The sequence below is a fragment of the Pteropus medius genome, unplaced genomic scaffold, assembly GCF_902729225.1.
Source record: "Pteropus medius unplaced genomic scaffold, Ma_sr-lr_union100, whole genome shotgun sequence".
Lineage (NCBI taxonomy): Eukaryota > Metazoa > Chordata > Mammalia > Chiroptera > Pteropodidae > Pteropus > Pteropus medius.
In genome coordinates, this window is record NW_024354875.1 from 22,391,335 (window position 1) to 22,418,756 (window position 27,422).

At 40.2% G+C, this 27,422-nt stretch overlaps 1 protein-coding gene across 11 annotated transcripts in view; it reads left to right on the forward strand.

Moving 5' to 3' along the window:
• The first annotated feature begins 301 nt into the window (after positions 1-301).
• TANC1 (tetratricopeptide repeat, ankyrin repeat and coiled-coil containing 1) overlaps positions 302-27,422 on the forward strand; it is a 214,357-nt gene continuing 187,236 nt past the window's right edge. For 8 of the 11 annotated variants that reach the window (XM_039855455.1, XM_039855459.1, XM_039855460.1 and 5 more), the window contains exon 1: positions 663-827. The gene's annotated coding sequence lies outside the window, so the exon portion shown is untranslated. Of the gene's footprint in view, positions 828-27,422 lie in introns of all 11 variants that reach the window. The other 3 variants (XM_039855453.1, XM_039855454.1, XM_039855457.1) reach the window with 2 other exon arrangements.

A 27,422-nucleotide genomic window follows, 5' to 3' on the forward strand; every position in this document is an offset into this window, starting at 1 on the left:
AGACAGCACAAGGCCAGCATGGAGCGGTCAAAGGAGTCTGCGGAGTCCTTTGGGCTATGGGGACATCCCTAACTCGCTTTCGGGGAAAGAAAAAGATAGCAGGCGAGATGCCCCTTATATATTTCATCTCCCTCAGTTCATTCTTGCCACAGAAAGAGTGTGTGTGTGTGTGTGTGTGTGTGTGTGTGTGTGTGTGTAGTTAAGTGAGGCAGCGAAAATTCAAGACAGCCACACGTCACCCTAAAGCATCCACCAAAACTTCAGCTTGGTTAATTGCTCCCATATGTCTTCCTCGGTTGTTTTCAAAAACACAGCAAGGCCGGGAGGCCGGGTCACTTCACTGGTTTTAAAGAGATTGAAAAAAATACAATCACCCATCTTGATCCAGTCCCGGAGGGGCACAGGGTCAGCCTCGAGGGACTAGCCCCACAAGAGAAAGCTGGGGATCCCGCCGGGAGAGGTGGGGCAGACAGGCGCCGCGCCCACGCCCCGCGGAAAGTTCGCGCGCCGCGCCCCAGCGGGTCCGGGGAGCCGCTGCAGCCCTTGGCGGGGAGGGGCGCGGGGGCGCGGCCCGGGCGGGCGCGCGAGAGGAAGGTGCCTTCGGGAACACGCGCAAGGGCGGGGATTCGGGCTGCCAATGAGGCCCCGGTGTGGGCCGTGCGAGGCGGGGGGACGGGCCGGATCGCAGGCTTCTCTGTGGCAGCTGCTGGAACCGCGGACGCCTGGGAAGCCGGAGAGGCAGCCGCCGAGCGCCGAGCTGGCCGCGCCCCGAGGCCCGGCCTTGGGGGTGGGGAATCGCACCGAGGAGCTGGAAACTTTCCCGGCAGGTAACTCCCGCCGGCTTGGCGCCGCCGCGGGTCTCCGCGCGTCCGGGGCAGGGCCAGCTGCAGCGGTGCGGAGGAGAAGAGAGGGTCCCGGGAAGAGGAGAGGGTGATGGGGAGAGTGAGAAGGCATGTGGGAAAGTTTCTGGAGCCTCCTCCCCCACCCCTACCCACCCTCCCCACCCCCCGCCGCTGGCAAACCCGGCGGGGATAGGCACAGACATGTTGGGCACCCCCGGGCCTTGGTCCCGGCGGGTCTGGAGAGTGCGCCTTCCCTTCGCCATCCCCTCTTCGCTGGACCGAAGTGGCCCCCCGGCGGAGCTGGGGTTTAGGGGCACCGGGGACACGCGGCGGCAAGCTCGGGTTTCGGGAGCACCTCTACCCGGCCTCGTCACCCTCTTTCTCGCCACCTCTGTGGCTTGGCAGGGGCCTGGGCTGCGCCTGATACCTGGGGCGGAGGAGGCGGGGGAGAGGCGCGCCTGGCACTGCAGGGTCCAGGGTGCCCCTGGAGTGTAGCGGAGCACGGGTCGCGAAGTTGCCGGGTGAACTTAAGCCAGAGGGGGTTGGTGCGGTAATGCCCCACTCAGGGCTGAAAGTCTGTTGCTTTGCTTCCAACAACACTGCGATTAGCATATCCATGATCTTTTATTTGAGGGTGGGGTGGGTGAGCCAGGTAGGATTAGACAGGAGGGGGAACTGAAAGAGACAGGAATTGTATCAAGATTGTGAATCCCCCTGTTCTTTGAAGAGCGGTCACTTTGGGAGTACTTATGTCAGAGCACGCCGTCTTCCTGAAGGACTGTGGGGTGCACAATGCTAGGGGTGTGCGAGGCTCCCTGCTTTGGCGCGGTAGCTTTCCGGAACAGCTGGCGAGGAAGGAAGCCCTAGGCATTGTGTGTTGTGTTTGCAGACAGGGACGTCTCTGGACCGGCGTTCTCAAAACTTACTTGACTTATTGTATAAGGCTCCAAGAGGAAATGCGGCGGTGGTCAGGTTGAAATACGGCGCCACGGCCAGGGGTCGGAGGACGCAGGGCTCAGAGAGAGTAGTTTTCCCACCCAACCCCCTCCAGCCCACTCTTGGCTGCCCCAGATCCACGTGCCTGGAACTGGTTTCTGTAGTGCTTTTCCCTGTTGGAGTCAACTCCAGTAGGTTAGGAGGGCACCTTCATCTTGAACTTGACCCGAGTTACAGCGCAGACTGGGCGGGTTACAAGGTAAAGAGAAGCTGAATCTTCCCGTGGGATGGGCCTCGAACTCTGACACGGAAAGGAACTGTCTGGTTCAGAATCTTTAAGGAAAGGATTTAGGACTGCTGAGGTCGCTAACTCGAGAAATACCAGACCACCAGACTGCAGAAGTTATATGTTTGGAATGGGTAGGAATCAGAGAGTAAAGGAGAAATTTGGTTAGTTGGTACAGAGAGTTGGTATTTCTCTGTAGTGGAAATGAGGGGAGTCTGCATCTCTGCTTTCACCAGATCGGCTGCTTTCTCTCTTTTTTCTTCCTGGGTCATCTTTATTCCTGCCAGGCTGGCACTCCTGGGATTGGGGGGGAGGGGAAGGAGAAGAAAGCAGTTGTGAAGCTTCTCTGGCAGCTTGGAGGTATTTCAGATCTGCTGCTAGGAAGATTCCTGGATTTTAACAGCTGCTTCTTGATGGCTGGGAATGAAAGAATTTATGAGGGACTGAGAGATGCTCATTATAGTAGTAGAATGCATGTCTTACTCATTTAAGCTACTTAAAAGATCTCACCAGGGACCTTCCCTGGGGTATGCCAGTTTCTGCAGTTTGTGTCAGGCAGCATGCTTGGTGGGTGTCAGTCAGAATGCATGGTAAATATATTCTGGAGGTATTAAGATGAAAAGTAAGCAGGAGAAAAGGAAATATGGTATCTGACATCCTCAGGACTTCCTCCTAGGGTTGCTCCTGTTACCTGCCAAATGAACTTGGTCCAGGCTTCCGGACTGTTGTGATTTGACAATAAGGGATGGGAAATAGTGTCATTGATTTTAGTGGAGGCAGGAAAGTCCAGAAATAAGTCTAAGGTCACTTTTCATGGCCCCATCTTTCAGCTGGGTTGCTACAAACTTAAGTTTTACAGGGACTTGGAAGCTATGGTTTTCCTGCTTTCTTGGTTTAACCACCAGAATGTCCAAATTATAATTTATGTCCACCGTGGAACTAAAACATAACTGATTCATAGTCAGCCTTTTTCTGCTTCTCATAACAGCCTGTAGAAAAAGAACATTTTTGTCTCTCTAACCACACACAATTTCTTTGGTGCCATAGTGGGTTTTTGATTCTGGGTGATTGAGGGCACAATTTAAATATAATGGAATTGTCTCCATTAAATGTCTATTTTTAGATCAACATCCTCTTTTAAGTTGCTGATTAATTCTTTATCTCCCAGGGAACATTAAAACCAGTATCCCTGGGCTGGTAGAACTGTAATCCATATTATAATGTTGCCTGCCAGCATAGCTGGAGGTTAATATTACATGGATGTTTCCATTAGCCTCTTATAACTCAATTGTAAAGGTTTTGTCTGGGTTGGATTGAAAGTAGGCTGCGAGTCTCAGAGCCAGAGAATTGGCTTTATTTTATCTTTCTGATGCAGAGTTTAGTTTAACTTTTAAGTTATTGGAGTGAAGTTTACAAAAAGCAAAATAAAGCAGAAGATGTGTAGATGCTTCTTGACTTAATGATGAGGTTACGTCCCGATAAACCCATCATAAGTTGAAAATATCCCATCGAACATGCATTGAATACTCCTAACTCGTCGAACATGAACATCATAGCTTAGCCCAGCCTACCTTAAACATGCTGAGAACACTTACATTAGCCTACAGTTGAGCAAAATCTTCTAACACAAAGCCTATTTTATAATAAATTGCTGAATATCCATGTAATTTATTATGTGTATCAGTTTCACACCATCATGAAATCAAAAAAGTTGAACCATTGTCAGGCAGGGACCGTGTCTGTGTATCTGTCTGTCTGTCTATCTATCTATCTACCTATCTGCCTACCTACCTACCTACCTACCTACCTCCCTATCTCTCTCTCTCTGGGGAGAGATTTGTTTTAGTCCTAGGATAGTTTTGCTTTGAACTATCTAAATGCATATTTCAGTGGTGGAAAAACTAGAACTTCTCCTTACCAGCTGACAAGTGTTATCTGTACAAGGCTCTAAAACCTGTCTGGGCCTCGGTTTTCTCATTATCATCCCTAAAATGCAAGTACCTTTCAACCCTAAAGTTCTGTGACTCTCTAAGAGTTTGAGAAATGCACACATTCTGGAGTCAGTGCTGTAGTATTAGAACAATGCTTTGGGGTTTATAAAGGGATTTACTTACATATTTTATTCCTGAACCTTCAGTTAGATAAACTGAGGTGGGGCAAGTTAGAAACATTTGCTCAATATCATCTGTAAATGGTGGAGCTGAACTTGAACCTAGGTCTTCTGATTCTCCCTATTCCTCTCCTGCACCTCTCTTTATTCATGGAATCACCTGTGAATTGAATAAAAGCTGACAAACAGTCTGTTAATATGTGGTATCTCTTACAGTATTTCATTTATGGGTTATTCTAGTTTCAGAACCCAGGGTTAACATCTATCTGTGCTTTGATGTCAGAGATTAAAAATGGTACACTGATATTGGCAATAAAACTTTCTCCCCTAAGAGAATTCAGAAATTCACATACCTCAAACTAGAATAAACTTTGTGTATTCTCAACTTCTTTTTATTAAGTAAGCTTCAGGGTAAAGTGTGATTTATAATCTGGGCTAGTACCCCAAACAGCATTCTTAAGGAAATCACTTCTCAAACCTATACATCTTTTTTAAAAATAAGAAATATACATATAATTTGCCTTTCATCTTGGTATCTCTCAGCTTAATTTACAAAGCCTGGATGAATGTCCCTTCTTTGGTGTCATCTTTGTTGTGTTTGTTTGTTTTTTTTTTAACTGATGTCTTGATAAATCTGATTTTGCAGCACTTTCTGTGCTAAATAAATTCTTCCTTTAAGGTACTAGTGATTTAATGGTAAAGAAGTAGTAGGTTGCAGGTGACCCATTTTCACTCTGTTTATCCTGTATCCTGCTTGCCTACTTAAGAGCACTGAGTGCAACTTGACACTCATCTGGAAGCTGGTATGGATTTTCTTTAAAAGGTTCTAAATAAAATTATGTGCTAGACTATAGGCTCTTTTATGTCTGAGCGGACCATCCATCTTCAGCTTTTTAAACTTATTCTAAGAATGTTTTTTCAAAATATTAAGCAATGATGTCTCAACCACAAAAAGAGGATATATCAATCAGTACCTACGGGCTGACTTTGAAGGCTGCCACATCCATATGTGTGAGGAAAAAGAGCATTATGAAGCAGTATTTGCTAATGAAGTTGGGAGACTTTGTTATCAGTGTATCAGAAGGGGATAAGAGCAGCGAAGACAAAGAATGGCTTCTCATTTTTTATTATCAAGAGAATGACAGTAGGACTTTTGATAAAGAAGGCTATCGGGGGAAACATTATCTTGTGGAAAGTGAAAGGGGTTCTGGCCTGACCGTGTCACTGATGAGGGTTGCCTGTCTAGGGTAGTTATTGTCTTTAGGGGCTCCTGCAGATGTGTGTGATCAAGGAGAATATTCTGGAAAGAAGAGTCCCATAGTCAAGAATGTCAAGGACAAGAAAAGTCTTGCAGAGGGATGGCATAGTCCCTGGATTTTAGCCATAGCCATGGGGGAGTTTTAGTAAAAATCTTCCAGCCACAGCTGTATATATAGATGTGAACCCAGGATGTTCGCCCATATAGCCCAGAGCCATGGTGACTCACCACCTTCCCTGCCCCACCCCAGCACACCTAGGGTTACTTGCCTGTCATGAGCAGTTGCTTATTACCTCTGCGAGTTGGAGTGGGGGTGGGGCAGTCTCTAAGAAACTTGACTATGACCTTTTCATTCATATATAGTCATGCAAAAATGGGAGCCTGTATTTCATGTGCTTTTGAAGAAATATGAAAAAGATTTGACGTACAAAGGTGCATGTCGTATATTTGCACAGTTTAGAGTACAGTATATACCTACATAATGTGCTTGTTACCCTGTCATACCAGTGCATTCTCCTTTGGCACTATTTTAATTGCTGTTTAGTAAATCTATTGTATACATTACCATAATTTATTTACTCAGTTTATTTTGATATTTAAGTGTGTTGGAAGGAAATATCTCTTAGGCTATCAGAGCCCTTTGGCTCAAATGTGCTTTACTCATTAAATCACAGGACCCTGCACCTGGCTACTGATAGCTTCATAACCTCACATCATCAAGAAACTAACTCTTTGCTCTTAGTTCTTCTATTACATGAATTCACGATTCATGTTATGTCATTCGCAATTTGGGAAAACCCTGGAGACAATCCGATTGGCCTGATGCCAGCCAAAGGAGAGTTATGCTTGGCAGTCCAGGTTAGACCCACAAGATGGGACTGTGGGGAGACGAAGTGTCCCACAAAGAAGGGAGTTATTGTTAATGGAAGAGGGAAGGAGCTGAGTAAACAAAATGCAGGATATGTTTCTAATGCAGGATACCAGTATGCCTAAGGGTACAGACATTTTTAATGCTCCTGCAACGTACACCCCATAGTGTTGAGAGTGGTGGACGTTTCTACATTGTGTGGGGATTTGAATTGCTGCATTTACAGGCACTTGCGTAACAGGGTATTGAATTACTGCAAAAAACTCAGGAGTTGGTTATTATTCCCATGGAACCCATTATACTCGCCTCTCTCTGCCATGCTTTATTCTAAATTACTTGGGATTAGTAACATCAATTATTAATGTTTATTGAGTGCTTGCTGACTCTGAACTGGATGTTTGAATTTAAGAAAACATCCGTGGAAATGAAACAGTGTAGCTTTTTCTTCCCCCATTGTTCTACGTAGGTAGAGTGCTAGGTCAGGGATGGTTTGTTACAGCATTCCCCATCCTGATCTCCTTTCCTTCTTGCGGCTTAAACTTAAAACTGTTGATTTGCTTAGTATTCAGAAATTGGAGCTGGGCTCAGCTGGATGGTTCTTCTGCCTGTGCCAAGGCTCATTCATACTCTGATAGTTACGTGATTCACTATGGGGGCCACGTTACTTGATAACATAACCCTGCTTTTGATTAGTTTTCTGTTGGCCATGATCTTCAGGGTAAATTGGGTGTGTCTCCTGCCCCAGGAAATGAATTTTGATTAAGCCACGACAACTTTAGTAATGCCAATCCTTTTTCCAGTGACCATTGACTGGATAGATATGTGATACCTGTTGGGTCTCACCATATTGGGAACCTAAGGTTGTCAGCAAAATAGAAGTTGACATTTTGAGGCTCATGAGGTATAAGGATTGAAAGTGACTTTTTTTAGCTGCTGAATTAACCAACCCTAGAACCACTGTGATTCAGAACATCTTGTGTGAGAAAAAAATTTTATTCTTGTTTCAGACGGTGATCTCCAAAGTGGAGTGTGCTAGATCCTTAAGTATGAGGGAAGACAATATTAAAACTTTATCTAGGAAAACGTTAAGCTTTATTGATATTTAATAGATGGGTCAACACTGATTAGTATATATGAAAGCTTCCTGTCACTTAGATTATTTACAGTTACTTGAGGGAAGTGTAGGCATTGTGCAACTTAGTGGAATTGACAGTGTTACCCTCATTCTTATTCTTGTCTTTGGTGGACTGTATCCATGTAAACAGGACTATGGATTATACTATCTAGTTTTAAGTAAACTGACTCCCATGTGGCTTAAGCAGAGTCTTGCAAAGTGATAATAATGTAAGTAAATATACAGGGACAAGAAAATGTTTTATTCAGAGATTAGGAAATGGGCTTTCAATCAAATTTAATAAGAAGTTTGTACAAAAATTTTGTATAGATTTGTATTAATAAAAATAAACTTAACAAAACTGTTTGAATCATTCTCATTCTTTAAAAATTTTTTTAAATCAAAAAATTTTTTTCAATTGCCATTGACATTCAGTATTATTTTATATTAGTTTCAGGTGTATAGCACAGTGGTTAGACATTTATATAGTTTACGAAGTGATCCCCTGGATTAGTCTAGTACCCACCTGGCAGTATATATAGTTAATAATATTAACTATGCTCTACTTGACATCCCAATGACTATTTTCTAACTACTAATTTGTACTTGTTAATCCCTTCACCTTTTTCACCCAGTCCCCCACCCTCCCTCCCATCTGTTTGTTCTCTATGTTTGTGGGTCTATATCTGTGGGTCTGTTTTGTTTGTTCATTTATTTTGTTCTTTAGATTCCACCTCTAAGTGAGATCGTGTAGTATTTGTCTTTCTCTGTCTTATTTCACTTAGCATAATAACCACCCACTAGTTCCGTCCATGTTGTCGCAAAAGGTAAGATTTCATTTTTTTATGGCTGAGTAATAGTCCATTGTATATATATGTTACCACATCTTTATTCAATCATCTATTGACGGGCACTTAAGTCACTTCCATATCTCGGCTCTTGTAAATAAAATTTCAGTGAACATAAGGGTACATATATCTTCAAATTAATGTTTTGGATTTCTTTGGATAAATACCCAGAAGTGGAATTGCTGGGTCATAAGGTAGCTTTAAAAAGTTTCTAATGAATGTTTATAAGTATATACAGGTAATTCATAACTCTAATGTTTTAATTATAAGTTATATACAACTTATAGCATATTGTGGGTATATGTTTAGTGATTTTTTTTTTTTTTTTTTTTACTCTTAGGGCTGCATGATCAAAAAAGTTTCGAGACCACAGTTTAAGCCATTTTTAATCACTTATAGTTGTTACTTGCAGCTGAAAGCACCATAGCTGATGTAAGGAGAGATAACAGCAATTGCTATTACCCTTTTATTCATAGCTTTCAAGATTCTCTGTGATCTGGTTCATAACTTTCTTTTACAGACCCAGTTGTCCTCTCTGTGTCTCTGCAAATGTCACTGAGCTCCTGCCCATTCTATAACTGTCACATACTGTGCGTCAATTTTGCCTCTGAGGAGACTGTTCTTCCCTCCCCCACCACTGAAATTTTCATTGTCTGTCAAGGCCTAGCTCAACTAAATACTGCTTTCTCATTAATATTTTTCTGATTTCTCCTTTCTGCATTTAAATGGTTCCTTCTACATAACCTCTCTAGCACATTACTTGTACATTTATACTCTTTTTTCTTTATATTATTAAGTTGTTCACCTGTTTGCTTTGCTTATGAGTTATAGCCTTCTTGATGATGGCGGTCCTGTCTTGCCTTGGTCATTTTTTTAAATTGCATGTTTCCCTTTCTGAGAGGGAGGCTGACAGAGAACCCACAGTCGTTGATCACGGCTCTGTGCCAGTTACCATGGGAGTTTTTCTCACCTTCATCACCTGACAGCCTTAGGAGGTTGAGAGCTTCATAGACATGTAAGAGATTTGAGGTCAAGGAGCATACATGACCAGGACAGGAGGATTCAGGATCCAAATCTGGGTCATGTTTATTCCAAGGCTGTTTTCTCTGCTCTCACACATGTTGCCTGTAGTTACACGTTGTTATTCTTTCACTTGGTAACACTAACATGGATGAAAATGGGAAGCTCCCTGGATGGTGGTACAAAAACATTACTGGACAATACTCTGCAGGTTCAGTGAGCTAAAAGAAGTCTTCTCTCCTTGTGGAGTGACAGAAAAGGCCTGGAGGATGAGCTGTATGAAGATCTAAATGCCTGAGGACAGTTAGCTGTCTGCAGGTACCACCAAGCAAAATCATGGGAGATAGGCCCCAGTGGTGGAGTCTGACTTGAGCATCCTTGTCAGGAGATAGGAGTGTCCTTGTTGGACGCTACACTGCTCAGCTGAATCAAATTATTTATGCTGATATTCTCTCCATGGTAAGGATAATTGAGGGTTGACAAGTTGTTGGCTTTCAAGTTGAGCCATGTTAAATATATGTTATCATGATGGAAAACAGACATCTCTCCAGGGTTTTAAGGGTCAAATGACAGAATGTATATGAAAGGGTTTTGAATGTTGTAAATTGCCTCCCAGATGCAAGGGAGACATCAAATTTGATTGTTTCTTTGTAGCAGTGACTTCTAGCTCAGATTTCTTTGTTAGCCATTTTTGTCTTTTAAGAATATTTCCAACGTTTTAAAGTATCATATTGAGGCTCTTAATTGGAATAGGATGCAATTTTTTCTCAAAAAAAAAGAAGAAGAAGAAAAAAACCCCAGACCTGTTATAAAACTTTTAGTCATGAAGTAAGTAGAATTTGTGACAGGGTGAATCTTTTCTTGGGATCTAGTTGTTTAAGTACCCAAAGGACCTATTTGTAAGAATGGGACCATTTTTGGTACATAAAGATGGAAATCTGGGAGACTTTGAGGTAAATTACTGGAAACCTTTAAGCACCACCTAAAAGACTGTCAAATAGTTTTGATTTCAGATTTTGTTTGTTTTGTGTTTTGTTACTGTGAAGCCAGACATTGGAGAGGGTTAGGATAACCTTTGGAAAAAATCTCAAAGTAGTTTCGAAAGTGAAAAGTTGGTGTGGTTTGACAACTTGAATGAACTTGAAATCAATTCCATTGTAGATTTCCAAGGAAATGGATTTGAATAAGTAAAATTTAACTGCATTTGAGGAAAATTTTGCAGTGGTAATTTCATATTATAGAAAGAGTCTGACTTAAAATATGTTAATTTATAGGATAAGCAACTACTTATTAATGCAAAACACACACACACACACACACACACACAAAACAAAAAGTGAGTGGCATCTAAGTTGCAAATAGCTGCAATTGTGAATTTTTTATTATTCAGAGTTCTTGAAGCACACATGTGACTTAGCCTTACCTCAGAGTGGCTTATTTACATTAAGCAGCAATTCCCAAAGTGGGCTCTATGGGAAACCGATTCTCAGGAAATTAATAGGTGTTATGCAGGGAAAACAAGTTCTATGTTCAAATAAGTGAGAAACTCTGGGCCGACCAAAGTAAAAAGGTATTTTTGTTTTTAACTGCAGGACTTTCGAGCACCCTTATTTCTAATGTTCATTCTCAGTCTCCTTGAAGGAAACAGAGTATTTAGTAATTCTCAAATGCATTGAACTGTAGAAACTTCTGCAAAGCATCTTTTGGCCAGAGAACGACGTTGAGTTGTTTAATTTGCTAAAATATTTTAAAGGAAATCCCATACATCATATAATTTCACCTGACAAACTTTAGTATGCATCTCTAACTAAGGACTTATGAAAAAAATCACCAGCCATTGTCAATTTTTAATAAAAATAACAGTAATTTCTTAATATCATCTAATTGTCCCCCTAATGACATTTGTCACCAGTTTTGTTTTTTGGAACAAGAATTCGGTCAGTGTTCTGTGGGTTGTTGTTTTGTCCCTTTAGTCTTTTTTAAATGTAGAAAACTACTATCTCACTACCCTTCCTCCTCTCTCCTTCTCTTAGAAGAGAACTGGTAGCAGGTCCCATGTTCTGAATTTGTTTCCTTGTGTTGTTGTTTACCTTGTCCATTTGACCTCCTGTATTTCCTATAAACTAGGGGTTAGATCTAAAGGCATATTTAAATTCAGGTTAAATATTTTAGGCAGCAATAGATCCTAGACTATGCTCCTCCCCTCTATCCCCCACTTGGGAAAAGGCATGAATTTAGCAATTTATAAGTAGCTTTTTTTTTTTTTTTAATATAAAGAAGAAATAGCTTGGAGCATGTTTGGAAATTAATTTTATTAGTATATCGAGGGGACTGCAAAGTTAACATATTCCACTTGTGGTTGGAACATGGTGGTAGTCTGAATAGTTGGCCCAGTTAAATGGATATACATTTTCAGTGTATTTTAAGACTATAAACCATGTGCCTCTTGGATAAAATGGCTTGGGTGTTAAACATTTTTGGTGGTTGAATTTGATTCGGAATGACAGGCTATCTGAATTGTAATGAGAAAGCACTATTCCATAAAGATTTATTTCTAAGCACATTAATTTAGAAACATACATTAATTCTACTTCTGTTTGATAAATTTTAAGAGAATATTTTTCTGGTAAATGCTTATGCTAATCTGAAATATAGCCATAAATCTAAGTACACCCTTAGGGTGATAATTTTTTTCTTTTATTTCTTTTTATTTTTCAATTACATTTGATGTACAATATTATTGTAGTTTCAGGCTTACAACATAGTGATTGAGTATTTATATAACTTAAATGACTCAGGTTGATAATTTCATACGTGCATTGTCTTGGAAACTCAGGCATGTAAATAAAAATTCCTATCTGACTTTGCTAACTTAATTTGCTATTTAAATTTTTTTCCCCTTAATATCCTTCCAAGTGCTTGTTGGATGTCTGGGAAAAATTAAACTTAAAGGAATTTTCTGAGTCTTAATGAAGAATAGCATGGAATATATAAAGTAGCTTTGTGTGATGAATGGTAGCCATCATAGGCAGTGCTTAGCACATTCTTATATTTAATCCCTTAGCAGGCAGGAGTACTGTTTTTCACATCAAAATTCGCCTGTTTTGAATAATAAAGTGCCTTGGACAGAATAGGTACTTTCTAACTAGAATAGTACACAAAATACACACATATACACACTCATTTTTTCTCCTCCCCTTTTAAAAACACAAATGTATAGGGTATAGTGAAAAAAAGCATGATCTTTGAAGCCAGATGAACCGTGGTTTTGTGTGTAGCTCTGGGCAGTTTACTTGACCTTGGTTTCTTTGTCTGTGAAAGGAGGTAGTTTCATAGAGTCATGCCAAGATTAAAGGTGGGAACCTATGTGATAAAATGCTCAGCACCATGCTTGGCTCATAGATGCCAAAAACAGGTCAGTTCTCTTCTTTCTTCTCTTCCTCTTAGCCATATTTTAAAGTTCAGCTTTCTGGATCAGTAGTTGAATGGAAGTTTTTGTTTGCCCTGTGTGTTTTTGAAACTACGAATTTTAAGGTACTTGTTACAGAAATCCAGATAAGACCTTGATTTAAAGATAATCTATATAGTTAGTTGCTTGTGTTAAAACAATTAGATGTTTATATGAAATGTTTTGAACAAGTGGGACAGTTTTAGATGGTAATTTATAGAGAAAAAGGAACCAGAGACAAAAGCGTATTTTGTTATTGGCATGAGGGTATTGCCAACAAACTGGTTTTAGTGAAAATCAGTATTTAAAAAATGCATTTATTTAATAAGACAGTGAGAACTTGAGACACTCCACGGACTTCGTTTGTAGAGATTCGTTTGTGGTTTAGAACTTTAAACTTTATTTTATTTAGATGGAGTGAGTCTGTATCGCCACACTCAAGTCATACATGTGTAATTATGAACAGGACTGTCACCAACCGGGAAAGCAGGCTTCCCTACAGAGGAGAGGAGTTAGTGCTTTCCCTAACGGGGCTCACATCCTCTCAGTGGAGGAGGACAAGAGAATTCTCCTTACTGGCTTTGTGCCCTCTTAAAGAATTAATATATTTAACCAAGAAGGGAAAATGAATAGTGTCCTAAGTTTTGATAAGAGAAGTCAAGGAGCAGAGTATAGGCTGCTTCAGCAGACATTTATGAGCTTTGCCTTCTTGGCATTTATGGGTAAACCAAGAAGTGGTCCCCTCTCTCAGCTATTTCCAACGGTAGGGCACGTGGCTCTGTTAATGGTTTGTACCAGAAAAGGGCTCAGGGAGACTAGGACTTGCACTGCTCCTTGGCCAAGTAGGACCTATTCTCTGAGAATGAACTTGATGCCCCAAGGACATGCAAGTTTAGGTGCACTTGAGCTTTTTTATGCTTTTTTCATACCATTAAGCAACAGTTTATCCCTTCCTTTCTGAAATATTTCATTTAAGCGAGAGGGACCCTTTAAACTGTCCAGCTCCTCATATCAGAAGTCAAACCAGAGTAATCAAAGAGTGTGATTTCCCCATCCCATCAGGGAATCATGGAAAGGTGAGGAAATACCACTTCTAGAGGGATGGTGATTGCGTTTTAAGGCAATGGAATTTTTGAAGACATTTCACCGTCACAGGGCATTTTTGCTTCCTTCATTAAGAGAAGTCTTAGCTAGCTCAACAAATATAATATCCTGGGGTTTTAGAAGTAAAAAATTACCGTGAAGGTGTTAACTGTTTGACAAATTAGAAACTGTTTTCATTTGTCAAAGGGTCATGGAAGTCTTGCATTAATTTTTTTCAGCAAATATTTTTTGAGGGCTGTCATTGTGCCCTTCTGAGTTTGAGGCCAGCTCTGTGTCTCAGTCTGAGGAGACAAGTGCATGCAGGTACACATGTTAGAGACACGTGTGCGGCAGGAGAGTAGAGAAGTGAATGAAGGAGAGAGAGAAGGAGGGAGAGAAGGAGGAAGAAGGAGGAAGAAGGAGTTTGTGACTGGGGAGGGCTTCAGGGAGGAGGTGAACGATGCGTAGCACTTTGCTAGGTGGGAAAGAGGGTGAGGGCCTTTCTACGAAGGCAGCACCATGAGCAGAGGCTAGGAGGCATGGAAGTACAAGTCATGTTTGGGGTGTTGTTACTAGAACAGATGGTGCTTGGCTTTTGGGTACAGTGGCAGGGAGGGGAAAGTCAGATTGCAAAACACCTTGCATGCCAGGCTAAGAAGTATGGACTTGATCCTGTAAAGCAAGCAATAGCTGTCAAAGGTTTTAAAGCAGGGAGATGATGTAATCAGAGCTGTGTGTTGGAGAAAAGCTTTGGCAGTGGTGATGGTGTGGAGAGATGGCGTGGGGACAGATGGGGGGCAGGGCTCTCTGCCATGTGGCTTTTGAAGTAGGTCAGGTGAGAGATGATGTTTGAGCCTGAGTTAGTGGGAGGAGGAAAACTAATATCAGTCGAATACCTTTTATTGTGCATTTGAGGTACATTAGCTCATGTAATCTAAGCAAAAAACTTCTCATAGAGTGCTGTTGTCGTCATCCTCATTTTGCAGAGAAGGAAACAGACTCAGAGTAACCTGGCTCAGCCAGGATTTGAACTCGGGTTATTAGTCCTGTGCGTTTAGAACACCGTGCTTTTAGAACAGAGGGAATGAGAACCCAAAGAAAGCTGCACATGGGAGATGACTTTGAAGTGGAATGGAAGCTTCTTCCAGAACAGAAAGGAATAGAACTGGTCCTCGAATAACATCTTTTCGTTCAAGGTTGTTTCATTATAACAATGATAAGATGCAATGAGATGCTGTAGGAACTTAAATCTTGTTTACATCAATTAACCTATGGTAAACTGGTTTCCTCATACATCCTTTTGCTTAAAGTTGCCAAACCTACGGATGATGTTCAGTGAGGACTTAAACTGTATTTGGCATCTGACTGAAAGTAGAGAGCAAGGCCGTTTCTGGGCAATGTGGACAGTGAGTGATAAAAGTAACCAAGAACTCTTTCAGGAGGAAAGAGGCAAAGTTTGGGCCCCCCCTGGGGTACCGAGTTGGAAATGCCTAGTAGGCAGCTGGAAACTTGTTTTTTAGGGCAGCATCCCAGCCTTTCTGTAGAGACTCCTTTAAGTCTTCTGAGAAGGCTTGAGGTAGACTGTAGGAAAGGATGGGTAACTAGTTCCTATCCCTGGATCCCCTATTCCTAAATGGTATTGTGCATAGGAAGCACCTGAATGCACACTTCCAGGCCCTGCCCATAGATTCACTGGGTCTGGAGTAAGGTTTGACAGTCTGCATTTTTATTAAGATCCTGAGTTGAACAAGGCAGTTTGTGACAGGGTCATACTTTTGAGAAAGTATGGCTCTGAATAGCCCAGGCTGTCTTTTAATTTCACTTCTTTCAGGGAGCGTTCAATAGCTCCTTAATATGATGTTGCTGTCTGGTGAAAAGCAACACCTAGGAAATTGCTTGTTTTTAGAAACTTATGTACATTCATATTTATTTTTGCCAAAGATGCTTTTTAGTTATTTGGATTAACACTCAAAGTAGCAATTGTTTGTTTTTGCTTTTTAAGTGGACCTTTGGCAAGAGATTTCTAGTGAAATTAGATTGAGTATTTTTCTTTCTTATGGAACAAGAGGTTGGAGGAGGGAACCTGGGATGCAGTGAGGTGTAATACCCCGGGGTTCTCTGTTTTTCCCAGATATGACCTAGGTTATCCCAGAGTCACTGAATGGGGATCTAATATACAACATGGTGACTGTAATTAGCAATACTATATTATGTATTTGCAAGTTGAGAAAGTAGATCCTAAATGTTATCACCACCCACACAAATGGTAATTATATGATGGGATGACGGGGTTAACCAACCTAATTATGGTAATCATTTCATAATATATGTGCGTATCAAATCATCACATTGTATACCTTAAACTTATATATGTTATATGTCAATAATATCTCAATAAAGCTGGAAAAGGTCACTGGAAAGTACTCTTTGAAATCTGCGTTTTAAACCCGATCAACCAACCAGTTATTAGACAATTTGCTTGTTATTAGTCATGACTCCAGCCTGGGTCGCTCTCCTCTTCCTCTCTGTCAATTTTGTCTTTTTTAAAAAATTGGGATATAATTGACATGTAAGATATTAGTTTCAGATGTATAGTAACATAATGGTTTGATATTTGTATCTATTGCTAAATGATCACCAGCCATAAGTCTAGTTAACATCCATCACCACATACATATAGTTATAAATGTTTTTTTCCTTGTGAGGAGAACTTTTAAGATGTATTCTCTTGGCAACTTTCAAGTCTATACCACAGTGTTATTAACCATAGTTATACCATGCTGTACATTACATTCCCAGGACTTATAAAATTGGAATTTTGTATCTTTTGACCCCTTCACCCATTTTTGCCCACCCCCACCCGGCATGTCCTGCCTTTTTTGAGTGAGTGGAAGCTTTGAAGCCAGACGGCCTCGGTTCAGGTCCCAACTCAGCTCTTCAATCTCAGGATGACCTGGGCGGGGTTACCCAGTCAGTCTCCTTGAGTTTATATTCTGTGACTTCGGAAGGCGGGTACTTTTGAAGGATTTTTTAAAAAAAATAAGTAATTAATTTTAATTGAAATGATTCAAATCCCCCCCCTCCTGCCCCCGTCTACTTCCCCCTTCCCTCCTCCCCCCTACCCTCTGGTACTTTCGAAGGTTGTTTTGGGAGTTGGGTGACATAAAGTCAAAACACGTAAACCTGAACCTAGCCAATACTCCCTTAATCTTGGGAGGGAGGGTGAGGCCTAGAAATGTGCCTCATCCAACCACCTTAGTGCCCGCTTACTCCAGTCGGCAGTGTATTTAGGGCAGTGCGCTTATAACCATTACTTACCTTATTCTACCTTCCCTCCAGAATTAGCAGGCATTCTTATTTGGTTGTGGCTGATAATAGGAAACAAAGTGTCTTTTTGGTTTTAGTTTTCAGCCTATGTGTCTTTTTTTGTTGGTGCCTGGTTACTCCTAAGGTATTTTTTGCTTGTCTCTCCTGATGAACAAGGTTTGGGGTCGTTAACTGCTTGCTGCTGGTGAATTCATTTTTCTTATGTGTGGGAGGGAGGAGCGGCTTCCTCTTGTTTTTCCACCGTTGCTAAATGGCATTTCAACTTCCTTTGTCAATCACGGGGCTTCCCAGCTCCCTTTCTAGTCCCTGTCCTGGTGGAAGAGATAGGAGGTCAGCTTGCTCTCTGGTGGGTTTGCTCAGTCACTGCATAGAAGCCAATTGAACCATTACTTAGTGCCAGACTCCGTGCTAGTGTCTTTTCTTAAATTATCTAATTTCATTCTCTTGAAGGCCTTCAGAGGGAGCAGGCATTCTTACTTACTACATCCAGTTAGCAGATATGAGGGTCCACGTCCGGCCCCAGGTCTCATAACAGGTTAAGAAGACCCTGTACCTACTCCTGCATGCTGCCCTTCTGCCCCACCCCTTGCCCACTGATAGGTGCTTTCTGAGTGGCTGTGTCTGTGCAGAATTGGTTAACTTTGAAATCCTTTAAGGGTGCTGGCCCAAAGGTTAGCTTTAATGAGTGATTTGGGAACTGTAGATGCTGTGGAGTTGGTGTGGTGGGGAGAGAAACTTGGGGTCTAACTGACAGTGCTCAGAGGGAGAGCAAGCTAGTGGAATTAAGCAAGAATATTGCAGCTACTTAAGACTGCTTGTTCTTTTTATTATGAATGGCTCCTGAAAGACTCTGCCTGGGTATGCTAAGTGCATATTTATGGATGCCATAGACAAGATTTGCTTGTTTATAACCTTCTCTTTCTTTTCTGCCATTTTAGTCCTACATTCTAAGTTGCTGTGACTCACGTTTTTGGGGGCAGAAAAGTGCCTTTAGATTATCCACAGTAATTATGATGTCCCATCCTTCAGGACCATGTATGTGACTTCTTAACTTTCAGCATCAAAACATGTAGGCGAACAGCATGATGGAAAGATCAGTGATTCTGGAGTAAAGTAGACATGGCTTCAGATTTCAGCTCTCCCTTAGTGCTCTTCGACAAGTTTCTTAACTTCATGGCCTTGGTTTCTTCATCTGTAAAATGGAGATCATTGTATTCAGTGAGAAATAATGTTTGTACAGTACATGTAGAGTAGGGCTTGGCACCTAATAGGTGTTCAGAAGTCTCCTTGTTCATTTCAGCATAATTCAACAGGTATTAAGTATATTTAGTGTGCCGGACTTTGTGCTAAACTCCGATAGTTACAGAAATTAGTAAGATATAATTTCTGTCCTGGAGGAACTTAAAAATCTGGTGGTCAGGGCTGACACAAATTCATCATGAGGTTTTTGACCTCATGACACATCATCAGCTGTGACAGGAGTCAAATGCAGGAGCATTTCCTCTGCCCTGAGGGTTGGGAGATCCTCTCCTTCCAGAAGCAAGTTATACCTGAGTCCTCTCTTGAAGGCCTGAGTAAGAATTAACCAAGCAAAGGAATGTGGGATGGGATGCAGCCAAAGCAACAGCATGAGCAATGGATGGAGCATTTAGGAGAACTGTACTCAGCCTGGATTTGGCTGGAGGCAAGGAGAACAGGGAAATGAGCCCAGAGAGCCTAGTGTCTGTGAAGGTACTGGATGGGCCTGGTGTACCTTAGAAGATATAAAGTTTGTTAGGTTGGAACATCAAACTGTAAGGAAAAGTAATTATATACATAGTGTTAATAGCACTGTCAGACGTTTTTATAGTGCACGGTCTGATTAAATAAATGGTGCAGCCATACAATAGAGTGATCTGCAGATGTTAAAAGAACGAGGTAGATTTAAATGTGCTCTGATGAAAAAACCTCCAAGAATATTATTAAATGAAAAATATATCTGTGCATAGAGTATCTTTCGAAACATCTATAAGAAACTCCTTATGGCGATTGCCTTTGAGAAGGATATGGGGTGTGGGATAGATGACAGGCTTGCATTTTACTGCAGACCCCTTTGTACCGTTTGACCATTTTTCACATGCATGCGTTTCTTAAAAAAAAAAAAAAAATTCTGTAAAGGAATGACTAACGTACATTATCAGGTGAGCTAGAAACCAAGTGGCAGAGTGTAAAAATAACTTGTGCTACTGCACTGTAATGCTATTATGTAGAATGTTAGATTAGTTCATGCTCTGACAATAATACCATTCATGGGGGGTTTTAGAGTTTCCTACTTTCACATACATTATTTTAGTCAGAATTAATCACTTCCATCTGTGCTCCCACAGCAATTAAAATATTTTAAGATTGTAAATGTTAAATGGTGGTCTGTATAGTTTGGGAAAGAGAAAAGAATGATACTATTTATTTAATACAACATCCATGTTCTTATTTCTTTCCATCTTTTGCATATTCTTTTGGAAGAAATATAATTGTAACTAAAATATGTATTTAGATATAGGCTTCTCTGTTTAATATGATTTCATGCATTTTCCCAAGTGTCTTATCTTTTTAAATGGTTGCTGTTTTGTGGAACATCACGATTCCTTTACCTGTGATGCCTGTGAAGCACTCATGTTCATTCACTCTATCATAGTTATTTGGTTCTCTGGGCTGATATTCATCTCTTTGTAGACCCTTGGGGCAGGGTGGCCTCTTTGTCACCAGAGTGCAAGGCACAGAGAAATGGCTCAGCACGTAATCTTGAAGGAATGGATGTTCCTTTTGGGTTTTACAACAGCATTTTAGAGTAGAGATGGTAGATATGGGCTCTTTTTCAGCCAAGGAAAGAGAGTCAGAAGCAGTCTTTCCAAAGTCACACCGCAGCTACCTGTAAGGGCCTGAACTCAACCATGAATTCAATTTGCCTAACCCCAGCTCAGCATTTTTTCCAGTGTACTTGAAATCGGAACTTTCAGTAGGTTTTGTGGGGAAAGAGATAGCATCTAGAGTAAGTGAACAGGATTTTGACCTTTTCGTGAAATTTAATTGCTCTAATGTGTAGAATCTGGTGATGGGTGAACTGGGTTCAAACCCCAGCAGCATCTTTCACAAGTTGTCTGACCTCGAGCAAATTACTTAACATCTCTGGGTGTTAGTTTCTCATCAGTTAAATAGGTCTAAAGTTTTTGCAGATACCTAAGCTCCACAGGGCTATCAGAATACACATAAAGCTTTTAAGCTGGCACCTGGCATATGGTAGGGACTCACTAAATACTAATCTAACTCTTTTTCCTTATGGCTTGATGAAAAAGAATATCACCAGTGTTGGTAAGGGTGATGGGGAAATGAATGCTCTCAAACAGTGTCGGGGAAATAAATGGGAAAAAATCTTCTGGAGGGCAACCCATCAGAGTGATCATTTAAAACACGCCAACCTTTTGACCACGAAATTCCATTTCTAAAAATTTATGCTAAGGAAATAATTATACAGACACATAAAGTTATATTACATAGATATTCATCAGAGTACTATTTAATAGCAAAAATGTGGAAAAGCCAAATATTCACCTCAAAAGGAGCTTGGAGAAAAACTTCATCTTTCGTGCAATGGGATAATAAGGAGCTATGTACAGGGAGAGAGGGAGCTGGGTGGAGTGATGTAGAAAGATGTCTTTTATCTGCTATTAAGTTGAAAAATAGCAGGTTACAGCATGGTATATATGCTATAATCATATTTTTGCCTCCTCCCCACTTCTAAGTATGTAGTAATTGTTTGACACATTTAAGGGTCTACTATGTGCAGGTTCTAAGCTAGGCCCCTTTAACTGTCTTTATGTACATAGAAAAAAAGTCAGAAAGCTCTTTGGTTGGTAGGATTGAATAATTCTTCCTATTTAAAAAATTACTTGTATACTGTTTTTTATTTATGTATTTTATAATCCATATTAAAAATTTTTTCCTCTACTCTTAAAAAAAATAAAAATATAGACACTTATTTTCTCTCCATCTCCAAATCTCAACCCTTAAACTTTCTTCTTAAAATTTAAAAAGTTAATTACTAAAGTTCTCTTCTGTTTTTTTTCTAAAGAGAAGACATTGTCTTTTATCCTGAATTGCTTGTACTCCATAGCAAATAGCATTTGAGTGTCTCCTGTGTGAATGAATGTGCTAAGGTTTGGCATTGATACTCTAAACCTCTAAAGTGTGGATTTGACATTATCACTCGAAATCATTTAAAGAGTGCTTAAGAAATTAAATCATTTTTAATATGAAAAACTCTTCGGATGCTTTGGGCAAAGTTATTCTGACTTATCTAGTTTTAACTTTTTAGGGGGAGTTCTCAAGACAACAGAAATGAAATTACGAATGGGTCATACCCTTTTTTTATTTCATGGTTTATAGATCAAGAATAGAATTGTTTTGCAATTAATGGTAGAAGCGGAACCTCTTTTTGTGGGGAGAAGAGAGTGAGTGGAAGAGGAGGAGAAAGATATGGAAAGGAAAAAGGCGATATAATTTTGAATACAAACTAGATTAATGCTCATCGAGAATGAAAAAAAATCAATCTTGATGTTCATGTCTCAGTTTGATATCTTCATATTTCAAAAAAGTTGAGCTTTTAATATTTTAGATTTGCAATCATTTAAAAAAATCGTACAACTTATAATCTATTTATGGGCTTTATAATATTATTTTGCTAAATTATAAGTGGTTAACTTTACTGCATTGGAGCTTGAGATATGTTTTTAGATTTTTCAATTGAATTCTTGGCATCATATATGAATTATATTGTAAAAGAACTATTTTGACAAAATGATCAATATCCCCCTTTCCCCCCCTTTTTTTAGAAGTGATACTAAGGGTATTTTTATGTCTGCTTATGAGTTTGTTGGGACACATGATACCAATCTAAGTAGAAAGATGACAGTCTTGGAGCTTGACAGAGCTGAGTGTGAATTTAAGTTTTGCCATTTCTGAACCGAGTGGCCATTTATGGGGCTAACCCTTTCTTGCCTTGCTGATTGTGAAGACTAAGAGATAACATCTGTTAAACACCTGCTGTCTTGTTTGGTTCAATGTTTAGCAAATACTAGTTCTTCCTGAGCTCCTACAGTTGCGATGTGGACTCTTTGGGTATGTTGCCACTGTGTTTGTATAAGGTTGTCCTGTAACTCTCTCTGCATTTACACCTGTGGGATCTCGTCTGGAGGTGGCTGGCTGGTGGACACAGTGTCGTGCTTTGAAAGTTATGGCACGCTGAGAGCTGGTCATTATTGCCATTGAACTTTTCAGTGTAATGAATGACTACCTTATGTTTCTTTGTGTTATTCTCTTTTAAAAAGCACTTTTGTAGGGATGGAGTGTACATTCCAATGTAAAAATGTTAATCTTTGAAAACCCAGAGTTAGGCTCCTGTTATCAGCCACTTGAGTGTTATCAAATCTGCTAGAGGCTAACCAGATCCTATTAGGTAATCCTCCCCACAATCACCCCCAAGCGCTTTGCCAGAGGGCTGATTGCCAGAGGGCTGGACACCTTCAACTGAAGCTCTCCCTATGGCTGTTATTGCTTAAGATGTTCCTTGGATTTTTACAGAATGGGATGATGAGAAGACTTCCAGGTAAATGGGTGGACTTATTAATAATGCCTGTCTCTGTTAACACTGCCTCCCCTCCTCCCATTGAAATCTTTCCTGTCCTTTAAGGCTCTGTCTTTGCCCCACATTTCTCAGGATGCTTCCCAGACAGCTCTCAGTTCCACTCTTGTACTTCTGTCTATAGTAAACATATTAGCACAGGCACCACTGTCCTCACCTTTTATATATTAATCTCAGATTGTAGCTGACCTGAGGGCGTCCACCGGCCATGCTTTTTGCTTGCATTTCTTTGTATCTTTTACCTAGATGAGATGAGGTGCTTGGTACACAACTGCTGATTCTGTTTTTTTCTCTTTGTCTGGACCAACACTTTCTGTTTTAGAAGATCCTCTGTAAAGTTACCCACACAGCAAACAATCTCTCCTTTCATTTTCATTAAATAATAAGACAAAAAGGAGCTAAAAATAATTTTTTTGGTGTGTGTCTGTCCTCCAGTATTTTCTTTTCATAGACATACGTGTACATTATGTATGTTAAATGATATGCTGTACTTTTTATAGTATAGTTTGCTGCTTTTACATACACACACATATGGTGTATATTATCTCATATTTGTATGTATTTTACAAATGATTTCTAATGATTACATGTAATTCACATTCCAGCCTGCAGGAGTAACATAATTTTAACTGCATATTGAATTTTAAATAACACTTCAATGAACATTCTCTTTCTATAGTTTTATTGAAAGACCTCTAGCAATTAAACTATGTTAAAAACAACGTAACATAGTTTAAAAAAAAAATTGTAAAATCTGTTCATTAGTATCTGAGTAATCACTGTGGTCTGGGACTATTCTGGGTATTGTGGGATACACTTGGAAGCAATTATCAAAGTACTAAGGATAAAATAAACATGTATACAAATAGAAAGTGATGTCAGATATTTAAATAGACTGTTTTTTTAGGATGAATAACCATTAAAGAATTTATGCGGACAACCTAAATGTCCATCAGCAGATGAATGGATAAAGAAAATGTGGTATATATAAACAATAGAATAACACTTAGCTTAAAAAAAAAGGAGATCTTGTCATTTGTGGCAAAATGAATGGACCTAGAGGGCACTATGCTAGGTGAAATAAGCCAGACAGAGAAAGACAGGCATTGATTGGTATCATTTATATGTGGAATAATAACCATTAAAGAATAATAAAGGAAAGAAAGAGAGACAGACAGACAGACGGACAGACAAAGAGAAGAGAGAGAGAGAGAGAGAGAGAGAGAAAGAGAGAGAGAAAGAAAGAAAGAAAGAAAGAAAGAGAAATATTGAACTAATAGAAACAGTAGAAAGTGGTTGATGGGCTGAGTGTGTGGGGGAAATAGGGTTTGCTAAAAAGATACAATTTTTCATTTATAAGATGAATAATGTTTGAGGGTCTAATGTGTAATATGGTGACTATAATTGATAACACTGTACTGTATAATTCAAATTTGATAAGGAAGTAGAATTTAAATGTTCTCAACAACAAAAAAAGAGTAAACGTATGAGATGATAGATTTGTTAATTAACTCAAGAGGAATCCTTTCACAATGTATATATATTATCACATTGTGTACTAAATCTATCATAATTTTATTAGTTATACCTCAATAAAGCTGGAAAAGAAAAAGAACTTTATGCAAGAACTGTAAAAATTAAAAACAAAAAAATGGAGAGGGATGTGTGTGTGTGCGCGTGTGTCCCAGGGTGAATGTAGACTATGACAAAGAATCTACCTGATTTACAAGTATGACAGAGCCTCAGTGAAGGGGATGAGAACAAAAGGCATGAACCTAAGGAACTTTGGAAAATGGTATATTGACCAGACATTGAAGGCTAAAGACGAAAGAAACTGTGCATTTACACTGTACGTTAGCTGGTAAAGTTGTTTCTTATGGGAATTAGCAATTCCGAAACTACTTTATATGTATTCAGGAGTCGAACAAATACGTAAATGAGTAGTGGATGGTGAGAGCTGCATTTCCCACTGTTGGAAAGGGAAGTCACAAATAAGCAAGGGCAGGAGGCTCCAGTGAACCATGTGGTACTGGATTAGAGTTGGACACATCACTATGAACTTATTTTTAGCTTAACATAGGTACAGAAATCATTATAGAAATGTGGTGCATACATGGGTTAGTATACCTGCACGTATTTCCTACATCTGTCTACTGAGAGGACTTGGAAGTAATGATACCCACAAGCAACAACATACCCAGATCTTGGTGTCTAAATGCCATTCTCTAATAAAGGTAACCAGGGCTTCTTGTGAAATGGGTAATTGCGGGTCCAGAGCATCTTGTATTGCCAGAATATAAGGAAGTGCTCAAAAAACAAAGGAAGTGGACATGTTGAAAGACATAGGGGCCAACCTCAGAGAGCTCCTAATAGCCAAAGCTAGAATGACTTAAGCAACAAAATAAACAGTATAGTTCTACATTATAGCCCAAAGTATAAAATAAATATACATAAATTTATGTAGGGAGAAGAATCATTTTCTTTGTAGAAGAATTCCAAATAATTTATGTAGATACTTCTTCAAGAGCTTAATTTCCCCCACATATACCCCGAGCTACTTCACATGGTGTGCCACATTTAGGGTACCCACATTCAATGCCTGAGGATTTAGCAGAGAGGGTAAACACTGTGTCTTTAAATGAGAAAGTGTACACCTTTTTCCTCCTACAGCATGTCAGCATCTCAAGTTCATTTTTCAACCTACGATATAACAGTTTGTAATAAAGCCTTTATGAGCTCATGGAAAAAAAAATGTGGGCTGAACTTAGTGACTCACTTCTACAAGATAGAGTATGGAAAGAGGTAAAGGTAAATTTAAAGTGGAGAAACCTGACAAACTCTACTATAACCAAATAAGGTTCACATCGCCAGCAATAAGTCATGCTGTTAGCATGTACCCTTAATGTAATGTGATGAGAAGGGCACTTTATATCTGTGGGTTCTCTTCCAAAACTCTTAACAGTCTGTGAGAAAAAGATCAGACAAATCCCAGTTGAACATAATACACAATACCTGACCAGTATTCCTCAAAATTGTCAAGGTCATGAAAAACAAGGGAAGATTGAGAAACTGCAACAGACCAGAGGAGACTAAGGAGATATAATGATCCTGGATATGTATCCTGGAATGGAACAGCGACGTCAGTGGAAAAACTGGTAAAACCCAATTGAAGTCTGGAAGTCAGTTAATTTTTTAAAAAGACACTAAAGACATTTGATTATGAAAACATTAAAATGTAAAGTTGAAAGAGGTGTACAGTGAATACCCACACACCCATAATCTTGAGTCTACAGTTCAGATTTTGTGATTTCTGCTTTATTATATACCTATGCAGCTACCCATCTTATTTTAAAAAGTATTTCAAGGTAAGTTGCAAACATCAGTAAGTGTAACCCACTTTCCCCGAAACAAACCCTCCAAACAAAAACCTCTTTAAAATGTAACTTCTGCCAAGGTTGCCGTCCAACGCCTGCCAGATACTCATAGTTGATAATGTGTTTATGGTTGTGCATCCTTCTGTTGGGCATAGAGGAGGATGAAAAGTTGGAGGTTGTAGGTTATATTGGCACTTTCAGAGGTGATCACGGATGTATGTGATTAGGGGACCATGCTTGGCTGAAGTGGATCTGTGCTTGTGGGGTTGGGCTGTTGGGGGGGTCTGTGAGTGTTCCAGGAAATAGCAGCTGTTTTCTTGCTACGTGTTTCCAATACCTCGAGTGGCATTAAGCGATGTGGACAGCTTTTAAGACAGCCAGAAGGGTTGGCGGGCCTGGACTGGGACAGTGCTGAGTGCTCAAGTTGTCATGTATAGCGCCTGAGCATTTATTTAGGGAGAACCCAAGGCCTCCCTCCCCACATCATTCTTCCCTCCCCTCTGATCCTCTGGGAAAATAAATAGAGCAGGAAGAGAGAGGCCTTAGCTCTGGACAGGGGGTAGGAGAACTGATCAGCTCATCAATCAGAAGAGTGTAATTATGCGGAAAGGACAGAAATCACTCCCTGAAGGCCACAGACTTGGGGGTTTGCCCAGAAGAGGACCTTACAGCTGCTAACAGTAGCCCTATTCAGCTTGGGTGCATAATGATTTTAAAACTAATCAGGAACCAAAGCCGGAGGCTGGGGACAAACACAAATATCTTGTTGACAGAGCAAACATCTAGATTTTGTCGGATAGGAAGTTGCTGAAGAAGGTCAGAGTGATGTAATGGTGTACGCCAAGCTTTCATCCTTAAACAGATGGGCCCCCGAGGTACCATCTGCAGCTCCCCGGGGCCCTTTGAAATTACTTCCTATAAAATAAATCGTCATAAGTTAGTATCAAGAAATTAGGATGGAAGCCATACCTGAAGTAAAACTGGGCAAAGAAGGAAATTTCCACTGGAGTTACCCTCTTCCCCTTCCACCTTTGCCTTAGAAATAGACCTGAGATTTATTTTGATCATTTTTCTTGTTTTGGACTTGGGTATCGTTGCCTCCCCAAATAGCCATCCAGAGTAAACTTCCCTTTCTCATCTTCAGCTCGGACAACTGTACTTTTTCCTACCTAAGCCAGTGTCAGCTAGATAGTTTTCATAAACCGTCTTGCTATTTTGGGTGTTCTGTTTT